Source organism: Ranitomeya variabilis, chromosome 4 (genome assembly GCF_051348905.1).
Source record: "Ranitomeya variabilis isolate aRanVar5 chromosome 4, aRanVar5.hap1, whole genome shotgun sequence".
NCBI classification, from domain to species: domain Eukaryota; kingdom Metazoa; phylum Chordata; class Amphibia; order Anura; family Dendrobatidae; genus Ranitomeya; species Ranitomeya variabilis.
The window spans coordinates 574,572,275-574,586,897 of record NC_135235.1 but is presented as its reverse complement, the minus strand read 5'-3'; the positions used below and the strand labels follow the sequence as shown (position 1 = coordinate 574,586,897).

At 46.8% G+C, this 14,623-nt stretch overlaps 1 protein-coding gene across 2 annotated transcripts in view; it reads right to left on the bottom strand.

Moving 5' to 3' along the window:
- SLCO4A1 (solute carrier organic anion transporter family member 4A1) overlaps positions 1-5,160 on the bottom strand; it is a 63,668-nt gene extending 58,508 nt beyond the window's left edge. Inside the window, exon 1 of one of the 2 annotated variants that reach the window (XM_077252889.1) lies at positions 4,916-5,160. The gene's annotated coding sequence lies outside the window, so the exon portion shown is untranslated. The remainder of the gene's footprint in view (positions 1-4,915) is intronic. The other variant, XM_077252890.1, reaches the window with a different exon arrangement.
- Between the last annotated feature and the right edge of the window lie 9,463 nt (positions 5,161-14,623).

The following is a 14,623-nucleotide window of genomic DNA, read 5'->3' as shown; positions in this document are numbered from 1 at the left end:
ATTAAGAGGCTTGGATACAGCAGAGGAGTATCACACATGATAGAGCAATTCAGCAGCATGTATCACACGTGACAGGCTTAGATACAGCAACTCAACCACACAGTATCACACATTATAGACTTAGATATTATATTGGGCTTAGATGCAGCAGAGGACTATCACACATGATATGAATTGCTGTATCCAATCCAAAGCATGTATTAGGCCAGTATCACACGTCCAGATATTTCCGGTACCGGAAGAAACGGTCCAGGAGCTATCCGTGTCCATGTGTGCACGTAGGCCATCCGTGTGCTATCCGTGTATCCGTGTGCTGTCCGTGTATTGAAACAATTTGCTTCAATTTTAACCCTATGACTTTAAAAAAAGCACATGGACAGTACACGGATGGCATCCGTGTGCGGTACGTGTTTACACGGACCCATTGACTTTAATGGGTCCGTGTGATCCGTGCGCTCCCACAAACACTTACATGTCTCCGCGTTTCGCACACGGACACACGGTCCGCGAAAACACGCTGACATGTGCAGAGACACATTAATTTTAATGTGTCTACGTGTGTCTCTGTCTCCGGTACATGAGGAAACTGTCTCCACATGTACCGGAGACACTGATGTGTGAAACCGGCCTTACACATGACGGGCTTAGATACTGTGGATCAGCAGTGCAGTATCACACATAATGAGCTTAGCTATAGTTCAGCAGCACAACATCAGCAGTGCAGTAACATCACATATTAGGGCCTAGCTACATGGCTCAGCACACAGTATCACACACATAGGCTTAGATACAACCACTTATCAGGACACTCCTTGAAGATTCTGTAAATCAGTAACATGATGGGGGATGTAGTCCTGTGCGGTTCTGTAATAGTCTTTATGATACGCCTATATGTACAGCTGAGCAGTTAGTATCACACAGGCTTAGATACACATCTCGGCAGCACACTGTCTCTTATAGTTATCTTCTGGGTAAAAATTCCATTAGTGAATAATAATCAGGTCTGCGCCATATAACGCCAGTGATGGGCTCGTGGTTTTGCTTCACGCTTTTACTCTTTTATGACACATTTAACCTTTTACTAACAGTCATCGGTAACAATCCACTTCCTACCAGATCGTGACAGCGGAGGGATCACACAGCGGCAGGTGCCTGACCGGCAGTAACCTCCAGCCGTCAGACTTCCGATGTAGGCGGGCGCTGTCTGGCATCATCATACGATGCTCAACTGTCAGGGAGCAGCTAATCAGCGCGCCCAGCATCTCCTGGCGCAGCCCACCAGACCAGAAGATGATACTAACGCAGACAACGGCAGAAAAGGACAGAATGCCAGCTCTGGGCAATGTAGTGACAGGCCGATCCTCAGCAATGCCATACAGTGTGCGGATGAGGGTCTGGCTGCCCTACCGCCCACCACAGAATAAACTCATTCCATTGGGAACATAATGCAGAACACTAAGTAACATCATAATAGAATTTATAGGCCCTATATAAATAACCGGTGGAAGCCTCAGATCTGCTGTGCCGCCACATACTGCATAGTACAATCAGCACACACCCTGCTCTTGTGACCTACATTAGACTCGTACACATAGATCGGTCAGGATAATCAATAACACAACACTATGTGCCTGGCTCCAAGTCCATAAAACCGATTTAATCAGAAAGAAAGTGACCAGCGACATGCACAAAGAAATAATGAGCAAGATATTTCATAATTAATAGGAAAATTCACTGGGCTATCAAGGGTTAACTAGTAATGTTTAAAGGGACGGTACAAAATCTGCTTATTGCTGCAGAACAAAGGGAGGCTTTCCCTGCAGCTGGAACCTGTCCCTGAGGATGATGAGATTCCCTCGGCTTTCCCGACACTTCCCCTCAGCAGTCGAGCGAGGTCGCTTCATAGGATGAGCGCATCTCACACACCAGCCATTGCTATGGATGAAGAATATTACACGCGGAGCAGTAATTCCTCAGGACCGGCTGTCATTATCAGGATAGTCCCACAGGCAGCAGTCACGATGGGGGCAGAGTCCTAATATACAGCCCCATTATCATGAGGCAGTATTGGGGGAGTTGGGTGAAATGTGAGGTTTCTCTTACAGGCAGAGCTATGGTATGGTCGGAGATGCCCATGTTATATATGGAGGGGAGCAGCTCCTGAGCCAGCATACTTGCCAAATTCTGCAGCTGGCCGAATGGGAGGTGCGTGCATGCTGCCATCACAAATGTTTCCCTTACTAGTACCCCTATTACAGACCATGCCCCTTCCATTACTTATTTCCTGCCATCTGAATGTGATTGAACGCCTGGACTCCAATGACTGAGCATCCGCCCATCATGCACAAGAAGTATGTGTCAGGGGGGTTTCAGGAGGCTTTGGTGACACCTCTGACACCTCTTCCAGGAGTTCCTTGGAAGTTTGAGGATCAGATCCTCCGGGAGGACATTATGACTGAGCGATCACTAGTGTGGCCATCCCCAGGTAGCACGTCCTGGGTACACGAGGTGGGGTGCTGCCAACAACGATGACTTAATGTCTGATGACATAGATGACCTGGCCTCAGGGCCTCCATCACCCACCATCCATGAAGGCCATGAAGTGGATCCTATCCAGACAAGAAAGGGTAGACCGGTGTCATGCATGCGTGTGGCTCCGGGGCTGTGCACTTACACAACCTCGTCACTTATATCTGCTTGTGATACGGAGTCCAAAGGTGGGCTAGTGATACCCATCATCACAGATAGAGTTTACAGGAAAAGAAAAAAATGTCAGCCTTCTTTTTGAAACCGTGCCACACCTGTCCATGGGTTGTGTCTGGCATCACAGCTAGGCTCCATTAGGCTGAGGCAACACAGCGATTAGAGCTCTGGCACAGATCGTGCGGCCAAAGACGGCTCTATGCAGGTTAGTGCAACAAGTTAATAAAAATTCAACTAGTTCTGAATTTTTTGTGACTTGCTAGTCGTAGTCTTGGTACCAAAATCACTGCGTAATCCTAGACTTAGGCTTCCTTCACACTTGCGCCGTTTGGCATCCGTCGTAATCCGTCGTTTTGGGAAAAAAACGGATCCTGCAAATGTGCCCGCAGGATGCGTTTTTTTCCCATAGACTTGTATTAGCTACGGATCGCGACGGATGGCCACACGTCGGGTCCGTCGTGCAACGGATCCGTCGTGTTTTGGCGGACCGTCGTCACGAAAAAACATTCAAGGGAACTTTTTTTTTCGTATGTCGCGTCCGCCATTTTCTACCATGCATTTGCGGCCGGAACTCCGCCCCCTCCTCCCCGGACTTCAGAATGGGCAGCAGATGCGTTGAAAAACTGCATTCGTTGCCCACGTCGTGCACAAATTTCACAACGTGCATCGGTACGTCGGCCCGACGCTTAGCGACGGACCCGTACCGACGCGAGTGTGAAAGTAGCCTTAAGGGGGTTCTCCTGTGAAAACAAGTGATGACCAATCCACAGGTGATAACTTACTGGTCTGTGGGGGTTCTACTGATGGGATCGGCACCAATCGACCAAATTCGGGAATTTCTATCTCCGGTAGAATGAAGCGGAAATGCCCAACTGACACTCCATTCATTCCCTATTGGGCTGCTGGAAAAAGCCAGGCGAAGCACTGAGCAGCCCCAGAGGGAATGAATGGAGCAGAGCTCGAGCCTGTGCACTGACGCTTCATTCTAACAGCGTAATAATTCTCCATTCTGCCGATCGGGGCCAGTCCCAGAGGTAAAACCCCCACCGAACAATAAAGGTGCTTTCACACTGCGCTTTGTCCTACGTTTGTTGATCTTGTTGGGGGCTTACGTCCGAACCCTCCCCACAAAACCGGATTTGGCTGTATGCACCGATGGGGCCACTTCAGTGTATATGCCTACTGAAGGCGGACACTCAGACGAAGTTGACTACTTCCGAGCCACCGGCTTCAGTAGGCGTATACACCCGAAAATGATACATGACAGAACACATGGTGACTTGATCAGCACCATTATGGTCAATGACTCCATCAGCCCATTACACCCAAATACTGCTTCATAGGGGGTTTGGCCAAAGCCCGTGGCAGAACCTTAGACCGCAGTGTGAAAGGGCCCTACGTTTCCACCACTTTAAAGTGAATAAGGACGAGCGGCAATACCACCTACATCCTGTGTACAGGTGTGGCGCTGTTTTAAGAATAAAACAGCCATGTTTCTGTCATCTTGGATCACTCCTTTAATTTGGCCCTGCAACTATATTGGGTGATCTGATCTGTCATCATTATCATTGGGAATCCTGCAGTTATCCCTGGAACGGAAGGTTATTGGGTGATTGACCCTGAAGGACGCCTCCGCCGGTGTTACATACAGGCGCATGGTCACATTGCAGGGAGTCACCGATCATCTGAGTGCACCGTCACCTATAAATGGGCAGGGACTTGACCATTATATTATTACATTATTCGCTGGATTTAGTATCTATCTGTAATATGCAGGGTGTGTACAGATCTCATCGTGTCAAGATCTCTGCCGCTGTCAGTGAATGGGAACACTGAAGAGAAGGATCTCATACTTCTCATAGGTAGTCTCATAGTCCAGCACAAGCCCCTGTGGACTCACGGAGCACTGTCTGCACCCACTGCTGGGAGATGTATGAGGGGGAAAAAGGTTTATTCCTTTTTTCTCTGCAATAACAGTTCTATTCTCTGACAGCAAGCAGAGATTCTGCAGATGAAAATATGCAAATTGCCTCTTCAGATGAAAAGGGAGTGATGAAGGGTATGGCACTTATCACAGGGGGCACGGCTGTGACTATGGGGGATACATTTGTAATCATAGAGAAAGACCATCTACAGACATGAGACACATGCTCCCAGGGCAGTGACATCACTGCTGCAGACAGGTGCACACCCGATGCACACGGACAGGTACCTGTATCTGGCGATGGGTGCTGTAATGATGGATCGCCTGGTCCTCCCCGCTCACCTCTGCTTCTCCTCTGTCTCGCACTCCGTTCCCATTCACACACGGCCGCCCCTCCCTTCATCCCTGATCGACGTCTAATTCAGCCAATCAGTTACGCCGCATTGGCGGCACCTGCCGCCTTGCAGCCAATGAAAATCTTGAAGAAGGCGAGCCCCTAACTGCTCAGTGACATTTGGCCGAGCGCTGTCGTCGAATGCAGAGAGCGCTCCCAGCTAAAATGCATGACGTCACCACGCCCCGCCTATCCGCTAGAAATACATTGAGAAGAGCTGCTGCGAGGTGCGTACAGGTGTGAGGTAGAGCGCGACGTCACGTGTGCCAGTCACGTGTCCGTGAGCGCGGAAGCGAGTTGACGAAATGGCGCGTAGGGTTTTCCTGAGGTAATTTGACGACTAAGGGTATGTGTCCACGTTCAGTTTTGCTTCAGGCTTTGGTCAGGATTTTATGCAGGTAAATCCTGACCAAAACTGCACCTGAGGTCACTGGCAGGTCACCTGCGGTGTACCTGCGTGTTTTGCTCATAGTAGCAACATGCTGCCTTTCGAATAAACGCACCACGCATGCGTTTTCGCGGCAAAAAACGCATGCGTTTTTTAACGCATAGTGGAGTCTGGATTTCATGAAATCCCATCCACTATGCTGTAACATCTGGACGCTGCGTTTTTGACGCTGCGGAAAAATGCAGCGTCAAAAACGCAGCGTTTCCTGAACGTGGAAACATACCCTTAGGGTATGTGCACACGTTGCGGATTTCTTGCAGAAAATTCCTGAAGAAAACCGGAAATTTTCTGCAAGAAATCCGCATTTTTTTTTTTGCGTTTTTTTTCCGTTTTTTTCGCGTTTTTTTAGCATTCTGCAAGCGTAATTAGCTTGCAGAATGCTAACGTTTTCCCTGCGATCTGTAGCATCGCTTGGAAAACTGACTGACAGGTTGGTCACACTTGTCAAACATAGCGTTTGACAAGTGTGACCAACTTTTTACTATAGATGCTGCCTATGCAGCATCTATAGTAAAAGATAGAATGTTTAAAAATAATAAAAAAAATAAAAAAATGCTTATACTCACCCAGACATCTCACCGGCGTCCGTTCCGTATAGCTGGTCTGTGCGCACAGGACCTCCCGTGACGTCACGGTCACGTGAGCGGTCACATGACCGCTCACGACCAATCACAGGACAGTGACGTCATTCGGCGAGGTCCTTCAGCGCACACCAGGTACAGAAACCGAACGGCAGCGTGCGAGGAGGCGGCAAGACATCGAGGGTGAGTATAGGACTGTTTATTATTTTATTTCTTATTTTTTGACCACTTATATGGTGCCCAGTGCGTGGAGGAGAGTCTCCTCTCCTCCACCCTGGGTACCAACCGCACATAATCTGCTTACTTCCCGCATGGTGTGCACAGCCCCGTGCGGGAAGTAAGCAGATCAATGGACCCCTAGGTGTGCGGAATCCCTGCAATTCCGCATTTTTAATGAACATGTTGCTTTTTTTTCCGCTATGCGATTTTTTCGCGGAAAAAATCGCAACATTTGCACCAAAAATGCGGAATACCCTGTAAATAATAGGAGGCTTATGTAAGCGTTTTTTTTCGCGTTTTTATCACGTTTTTATAGCGAAAAAACGCGAAAAAAACGCTAACAATCCTGAACGTGTGCACATGGCCTTAGGCTATGTGCACACGATGCAGATTTGGTGCAGAATTTTCTGCACAAAATCTGCACAAAATCTGCATCTTCTGGCAGAAAACGCACCTGCGTTTTTTATGCGTTTTTTATGCGTTTTTTATGCGTTTTTTGTGCGTTTTTTGCAGTGCAGTTTTGGTGCAGTTTTTTAGTGCGTTTTTAGTGCGTTTTTTGTGCGTTTTTTGTGCGTTTTTTATGCTGATTTGTCAGTAAAATAAAGCTAAATAAAGAGATTAAAAAAAAATAAAAAATTACGTGATGTCATTTCCTAGTCCAACCTCTTCTCAATCTCCATTTTGGAAAGCCATAACCACTTTCTGACAGGCCTTACCATGAGTGCTGGTAATGAAGAACACAGGGAAGAAAGTAGCCCACCGCATACTGAACAGCATGTTACTTCTGTGCGGATACGCAGGCCACAACGCCTCCAGATGATTGGGGTTTTACTGGAGTATCTGAACCAGCAAAGATTGCAGGTAAGGCTAGGTTCACATTAGCGTTGTGCGGCGCAGCGGCGGGCGCTGCAGTGGTGACGCATGCGTCATGCGCCCCTATATTTAACATGGGGGCACATGGACATGTGTTGCGTTGCGTTTTGTGACGCTTGCGTCTTTTTTGGCGTTTTTTCGCATGCATTTTGACGCATTTTCGGCAACGCATGCGTTCATTTGCAGAAATGCAACCTGTAGTAATTTCTAGCGGCGTTTTTTTGCCGCAAAAAAACGCATGTGTTTATTTGCGGCAAAAAAATGCATTGCTGTCTATGTAAACGCATGCGTTTTTAAGCACATGCGTTTGTTTGCGTTAAAAACGCATGCGTTTTTATAGAAAAAAAAAACAGAAAACAAACTGAAAAGCCACCCACCACCATCAAGGTGATAAAGGGATCCAAACCCTAACCCTACCCCTAACCTCACCCCTAACCGTTTAATGAACATTTTCTGACATAGTGCCACGTATTTCAGTCACGTTTAATGAATATTTTCTGAGTCATAGTGCCACGATATTTAAGTGCCACGATATTTAAGTGCCACGATATTTAAGTGCCACGATATTTAAGTGCCACAATATTTCAGTGCCACGTATTTCAGTGCCACGATATTTCAGTGCCACGATATTTCAGTGCCACGATATTTCAGTATATTCAGATATTTCAGTGCCACGTATTTAAGTGCCACGATATTTCAGTGCCACAATATTTCAGTATATTCAGATATTTCAGTGCCACGATATTTAAGTGCCACGTATTTAAGTGCCACGTATTTAAGTGCCACGATATTTTGGTGCCACGTATTTAAGTGCCACGTATTTAAGTGCCACGTATTTAAGTGCCACGTATTTAAGTGCCACGTATTTAAGTGCCACGATATTTTGGTGCCACGTATATAAGTGCCACGTATTTAAGTGCCACGTATTTAAGTGCCACGATATTTTGGTGCCACGTATATAAGTGCCACGTATTTAAGTGCCACGTATTTAAGTGCCACAATATTTAAGTGCCACAATATTTAAGTGCCACGTATTTCAGTGCCACGATATTTCAGTGCCACGTATTTAAGTGCCACGATATTTCAGTGCCACGATATTTCAGTATATTCAGATATTTCAGTGCCACGTATTTAAGTGCCACGATATTTCAGTGCCACAATATTTCAGTATATTCAGATATTTCAGTGCCACGATATTTAAGTGCCACGTATTTAAGTGCCACGTATTTAAGTGCCACGTATTTAAGTGCCACGATATTTTGGTGCCACGTATTTAAGTGCCACGTATTTAAGTGCCACGTATTTAAGTGCCACGTATTTAAGTGCCACGATATTTTGGTGCCACGTATATAAGTGCCACGTATTTAAGTGCCACGTATTTAAGTGCCACGATATTTTGGTGCCACGTATATAAGTGCCACGTATTTAAGTGCCACGTATTTAAGTGCTACGTATTTAAGTGCCACGTATTTAAGTGCCACGTATTTAAGTGCCACAATATTTTGGTGCCACGTATATAAGTGCCACGTATTTAAGTGCCACGTATTTAAGTGCCACGTATTTAAGTGCCACGTATTTAAGTGCCACGTATTTAAGTGCCACGATATTTCGGTGCCACGCATTTAAGTGCCACGTATTTCAGTCACGTTTAGGATTAGGGTTGATATTCATAGACTAGAGAGGGGCCATGGATATTGACAACTACCAGCCCCCGCAGCCGCCCCAGAAATGGCGCATCTCTAAGATGCGCCAAATCTGGCGCTTAGCCTCTCTCTTCCCACTCCCGTGTAGCGGTGGGATATGGGGTAATAAGGGGTTAATGTCACCGTGACATTGTAAGGTGACGTTAACCCCAGTTAATAATGGAGAGGCGTCTATAAGACGCCTATCCATTATTAACCCCTAAAAAAAATTGGCGTAGGCTCCCGCCCAATTTTCATGTCCAGAAAGGGAAAGCCAGCGACTGCAGGCTGCTAATTTGTAGCCAGGGAAGGGGTTAATCTTCCCAGGCTATGAATATCATCCCACAGCTGTCTGCGTGGCCTTACTGGCTATTAAAATAGGAGGACCCCAGAAAAAAAATGACATAGGGTCCCCCTATATTTTATAGCCAGAAAGGCTACGCAGACAGCTGCGGGATGATATTCATAGCCTAGAGAGGGGCCATGGATATTGCCCCCCCCCCCCGGCTACAACTACCAGCCCGCAGCCGCCCCAGAAATGGCGCATCTCTAAGATGCGCCAAATCTGGTGCTTAGCCTCTCTCTTCCCACTCCCGTGTAGCGGTGGGATATGGGGTAATGAAGGGGTTAACGTCACCTTGACATTGTAAGGTGACGTTAACCCCAGTTAATAATGGAGAGGCGTCTGTAAGACGCCTATCCATTATTAACCCCAAATTACTGAACACAAAAAAAAAAGAGACAGGAAAAAGTATTTTAATATTCTAAATTTTACCATACTTACAAATCCCTTGATGATCTGTAGTCTTTTCCGACGTAGTCCATTAATATCGAGTGTCCCACGACGATCTGCCATGGAGAACAGCGACACCAGGAGATGTGACTGCTCTCCATGGCTGCCAAAACACACTGACAGGAGCAAAAGCTCCTGCAGTGTGCCTGCGCATGCGCGCGAGTTTACCGGCGTTCAATGAACTCCGGGACTCTCGCTTTACGACACTGCTGAAAAATTTTACAGCAGTTCAATTGCCGTAAAGTGAGCTCCCGGAGTTCATTTAGCTCCAGGAAAAGAACGGGCAGCTCCGATACACTGCAGGAGCGATTAACTCCTGCAGTGTATCACCGGAGGACGTCGTGGGACAACCTATTAATGGATTACGACGGAAAAGTTTTTTTTTTTTTGGGGAGAAGAATGATCGAGGAAGGTGGCCTTCGGGGACGTATGTGGTGAGTATGTACTACATGTTATGTGTGTGTTTGTGTTTTAAACCCATTGTAGTCAGTCGCCTGACGATGGGACAACTCTCCCATCATCACATTTCGATGGGAGCAGTAGTCCCACCCGACGAATGACTACAATGAGTCACTACTGACAGACTGACTGACAGACAGACACACACACAGAGACACTATACATACCATTTCTACCATACGCCTCACATCGATCCCCATCCGACTGTACGACTCCATTTTCACTACACTCCGCCCACTCACTTCCTCCTCTGACGTCACTTCCGTCTGCTGCGGTTTTGACACCCAAATCCGCATAAAATCTGCAGATGGTATATACATCTGCAGTTTTTATGCGGATTTGACCCACAGAATGGGAGTCAATGGGTGCAGAAACGCTGCAGTTCTGCACAAAAGAAGTGACATGCACTTCTTTGAAATCTGCAGCGTTTCTGCACGGATTTTTCTGCACCATGTGCACAGCTTTTTTTTTTTCACATTGATTTACATTGTTCTGTAAATCACAGTGCAGTTCTGCAGCGTTTCTGCTGCAGAAAAAAACGCTGCAGAACTGCACTAAATCTGCATGGTGTGCACATACCCTTAGGGTATGTTTCCACGATCAGGATGGCTGGCGGTATCGCCGCAGCTCGGCGCTAAGCCCCGCCCCCTTTCTGGGACGCGATCATGCCGGATGTGTTGGCTACGTTCACATTTGCGGTCAGCGCCGCAGCGTCGGGCGCCGCAGCGGCGCCGCATGCGTCATGCGCCCCTATATTTAACATGGGGGCGCATGGACATGCGTCGCACTTGCGTTTTGCGCCGCATGCGTCACTGCGGCGCCCGAATCCGGGCGCAGAGGACGCAGCAAGTTGCATTTTTGCTGCGTCCAAAATCAATGAAAAAAAGGACGCATGCGGCGCAAAACGCAGCGTTGTGCATGCGTTTTGCTGCGTTTTTGTTTGCGTTGTGCGCTGCGGCGCCGACGCTGCGGCGCACAACGCAAATGTGAACGTAGCCTTAACTCTTCACATCCGGGATGATTGCTCTCTCCCATAGCGCCCTGTGATATGCCTTGCGGGGACGCTGCGTCCCCGCAAGGTGTACGGACATGCTGCGATCTGAAAAGACGCGCAGCATGTCCGGAGTCGCAGGGCCGCCGCGTGCGGGTTTCCACGCATAGTGGAGACGGGATTTCATAAAATCCCCTCCACTATGCAGGAACATCTGGACGCTGCGTGTTTGACGCTGCAGCTCTGCGCAGCGTTTCCTGACCGTGGAAACATAACACTGCTGGTGAGAGAGACTTATTTTCCTGAATATATATATATATATATTATTTTTTTTTTTAAATTATTATTTTAAGACTTTTACTAAATCAATTCAAATTTTTCAGTAAACAACAGCAAGAGTTGTTAATAACATTAACACAATAAGCTAAACCTGTCAGACAGAAAGACTGAACTATATATACTAGATCTGGTAGCCCGATTCTAATACAACGGGTATTCTAGAATATGTATGTAGTTTATTTATGAAGATTTTAGAATAATACATTGAATACACTGCGCCTGTCACTGATTGTTCGCGGCCGGCCATGTAGTATATAACAGCCCACGTAGTATATAGCACAGCCACGTAGTATATAGCAGCCCACGTAGTATATAGCACAGCCCACGTAGTGTATAACACAGGCCACGTGGTGTATAACACAGGCCACGTAGTATATTGCACAGCCCATGTAGTATATTGCACAGCCCACGCAGTATATTGCACAGCCCACGTAGTACATTGCACAGCCCACGTAGTACATTGCACAGCCCACGTAGTACATTGCACAGCCCACGCAGTATATTGCACAGCCCACGTAGTACATTGCACAGCCCACGTAGTGCATTGCACAGCCCACGTAGTGCATTGCACAGCCCACGTAGTGCATTGCACAGCCCACGTAGTATATTGCACAGCCCACGTAGTACATTGCACAGCCCACGTAGTATATTGCACAGCCCACGTAGTACATTGCACACCCCACGCATTACATTGCACACCCCACGCAGTACATTGCACACCCCACGCAGTACATTGCACAGCCCACATATTATATTGCACAGCCCACGTAGTATATTGCACAGCCCACGTAGTATATTGCACAGCCCACGTAGTATATTGCACAGCCCACGCAGTATATAGCAATGTGGGCATCATATCCCTGTTAAAAAGAAAGAATTAAAATAAAAAATAGTTATATACTCACCTTCCGTTGGCCCCGGATCCAGGTGAAGCGGTTACCGACGCTCCTTGCACGCTCCGGTCCCAAGAGTGCATTGCGGTCTCGCAAGATGATGATGTAGCGGTCTCGCGTCATCATCTCACGAGACCGCAATGCATGGAGCGATCACCGGAGCGTCGCGAGGAGAGGGAAAGGCCGGTTCTGGATCCGAGGGGCCGACGGACGGTGAGTATATAACAATTTTTTATTATTTTTAACATTAGATCTTTTAACTATTGATGCCGCATAGGCAGCATCATTAGTAAAAAGTTGGTCACACAGGGTTAATAGCAGCGGTAACTGAGTGCGTTACACCGCGGCATAACGCGGTCCGTTACCGCTGCCATTAACCCTGTGTGAGCGCTGACTGGAGGGGATTATGGAGCGGGCACTGACTGCGGGGAGGAAGGGGCTTCCACTTGCCGCCGGACTGTGCCCATCGCTGATTGGTCATGGCCGTTTTGCCGCGACCAATCAGCGACTTGGATGTCAATGACAGACAGAGGCCGCGACCAATGAATATCTGTGACAGACAGAAGGACAGACAGAAAGACGGAAGTGACCCTTAGACAATTATATAGTAGATATACACTTTTTCTTGAACGAGTCCCCTTTTCTCGAATACAAAGCTAAAGAAATTCAAAATTAATCATGTTTTGTATCTCCACGCCCACAAAAATTTGATCTATGACAATATAAAATTATTCAACCTGTACCGTAAATACTGTAAAAAAATGGAATTGCCATTTTTAGGTTGCAGCACCACTTCGCAAAATGCACAAAAATAATTGATCAAAACGGCGCATGGACCCCAAAATGTTGGCAATTAAAGCTACAGCTTGCAACACAAAAAAAAAGCCTTGCACGGCTCTGTCAATAGAGAAAAAAAGAAAATGGTGCCACAGGCCAATTTTTTTTTACAAATTTCAGAATATTTTTAAACCACTTAGACTTCTTTTACACTTGCCGTGTTTTTGCGGGCCGCACCCAATAGATTTTTATGGGGCTGCAAAAACGGGCCGTAAAAATTTGTCGGAGCGCCGTACGCCCGTATTTACGGCCGTGAAAAAATATCGCGCCTTCTTGATATTTTTCATGGCCTATGGACACGGCCCGCATTGAAAATCAATGGGGCCGCAAAAACAACGGAAGCTTGCCCAGTGGGTTGATTTTGCGGTACATCATGAAGTCCGTATTTGCGGAACGCCGTATTTTTACTAGGACACCCCATTTACTTCCTTTTTATCACTTCGAAGGCCTGCAGAGACACAAGATGGACACCGAGCTCTGCACACTGTGAAGACCAGAAGAAAATGGCACTAGAGAAAAGGAGGATCCTTTCATCGAGGTGGTATTTATTTTTTTTTTTTTCATATGAACTCGAGCGTGGGAACTTTTCCCAGGCTCCAGTTCATGAGGACATCCAGCAGGGGGCGCATCACCGCGACTCAAGGTAACTACAGGTCACCCTGCTTTCCATTCATTCCTGGGGGTTTTACAGGCACGAGCACTGCTTTAGCAAAGCTCCTGGCTGTAAAATGATTTAACCCCTTCAGATGGATTTACTTCGTGGGACTCGACCTGAGCGTCGGAAGGTATGGGATACTGTTGATTTTTTATTTTTCCTCTTTTACAGAACGAGGGTCTTCAGGTGGATTAAGAGTATAATAAAATATTACAACAACCTGTGTCTTTATTTCATTAAAATACTTTTAAATAATGTGTGTGTGTTTTATTAACCATTTCGTACTATTTTATTAATAATGGATAGGTATCATAATTGACGCCTCTCCATTATTAATCTGGCTTAATGTCACCTTACAATAGCAAGGTGACATTAACCCTTCATTACCCCATATCCCACCCCTACACGGGAGTGGGAAGAGAGTGGCCAAGTGCCAGAATAGGCGCATCTTCCAGATGTGCCTTTTCTGGGGTGGCTGGGGGCAGATGTTTGTAGCCAGGGGGGGTCCTATAACCATGGACCCTCTCTAGGCTATTAATATCTGTCCTCAGTCACTGGCTTTACCACTCTGGCGGAGAAAATTGCGCGGGAGCCCACGCCAATTTTTTCCGCCATTTAACCCTTTATTTTACAAGCTACAGCACCCAAATTTTGCACATACACACTACTAACATTAGTAGTGTGGAATATGCAAAAAAAAAAAAAAGGGATATGAGATGGTTTACTGTATGTAAACCATGTCTCATATCCTGTCGGGTTTGGGAGGGAGAAATGAAAAGGCGGCAATTGAATTACCGGCTTTTCTCTAACACCGGTGTGTATTTCTCGCAAG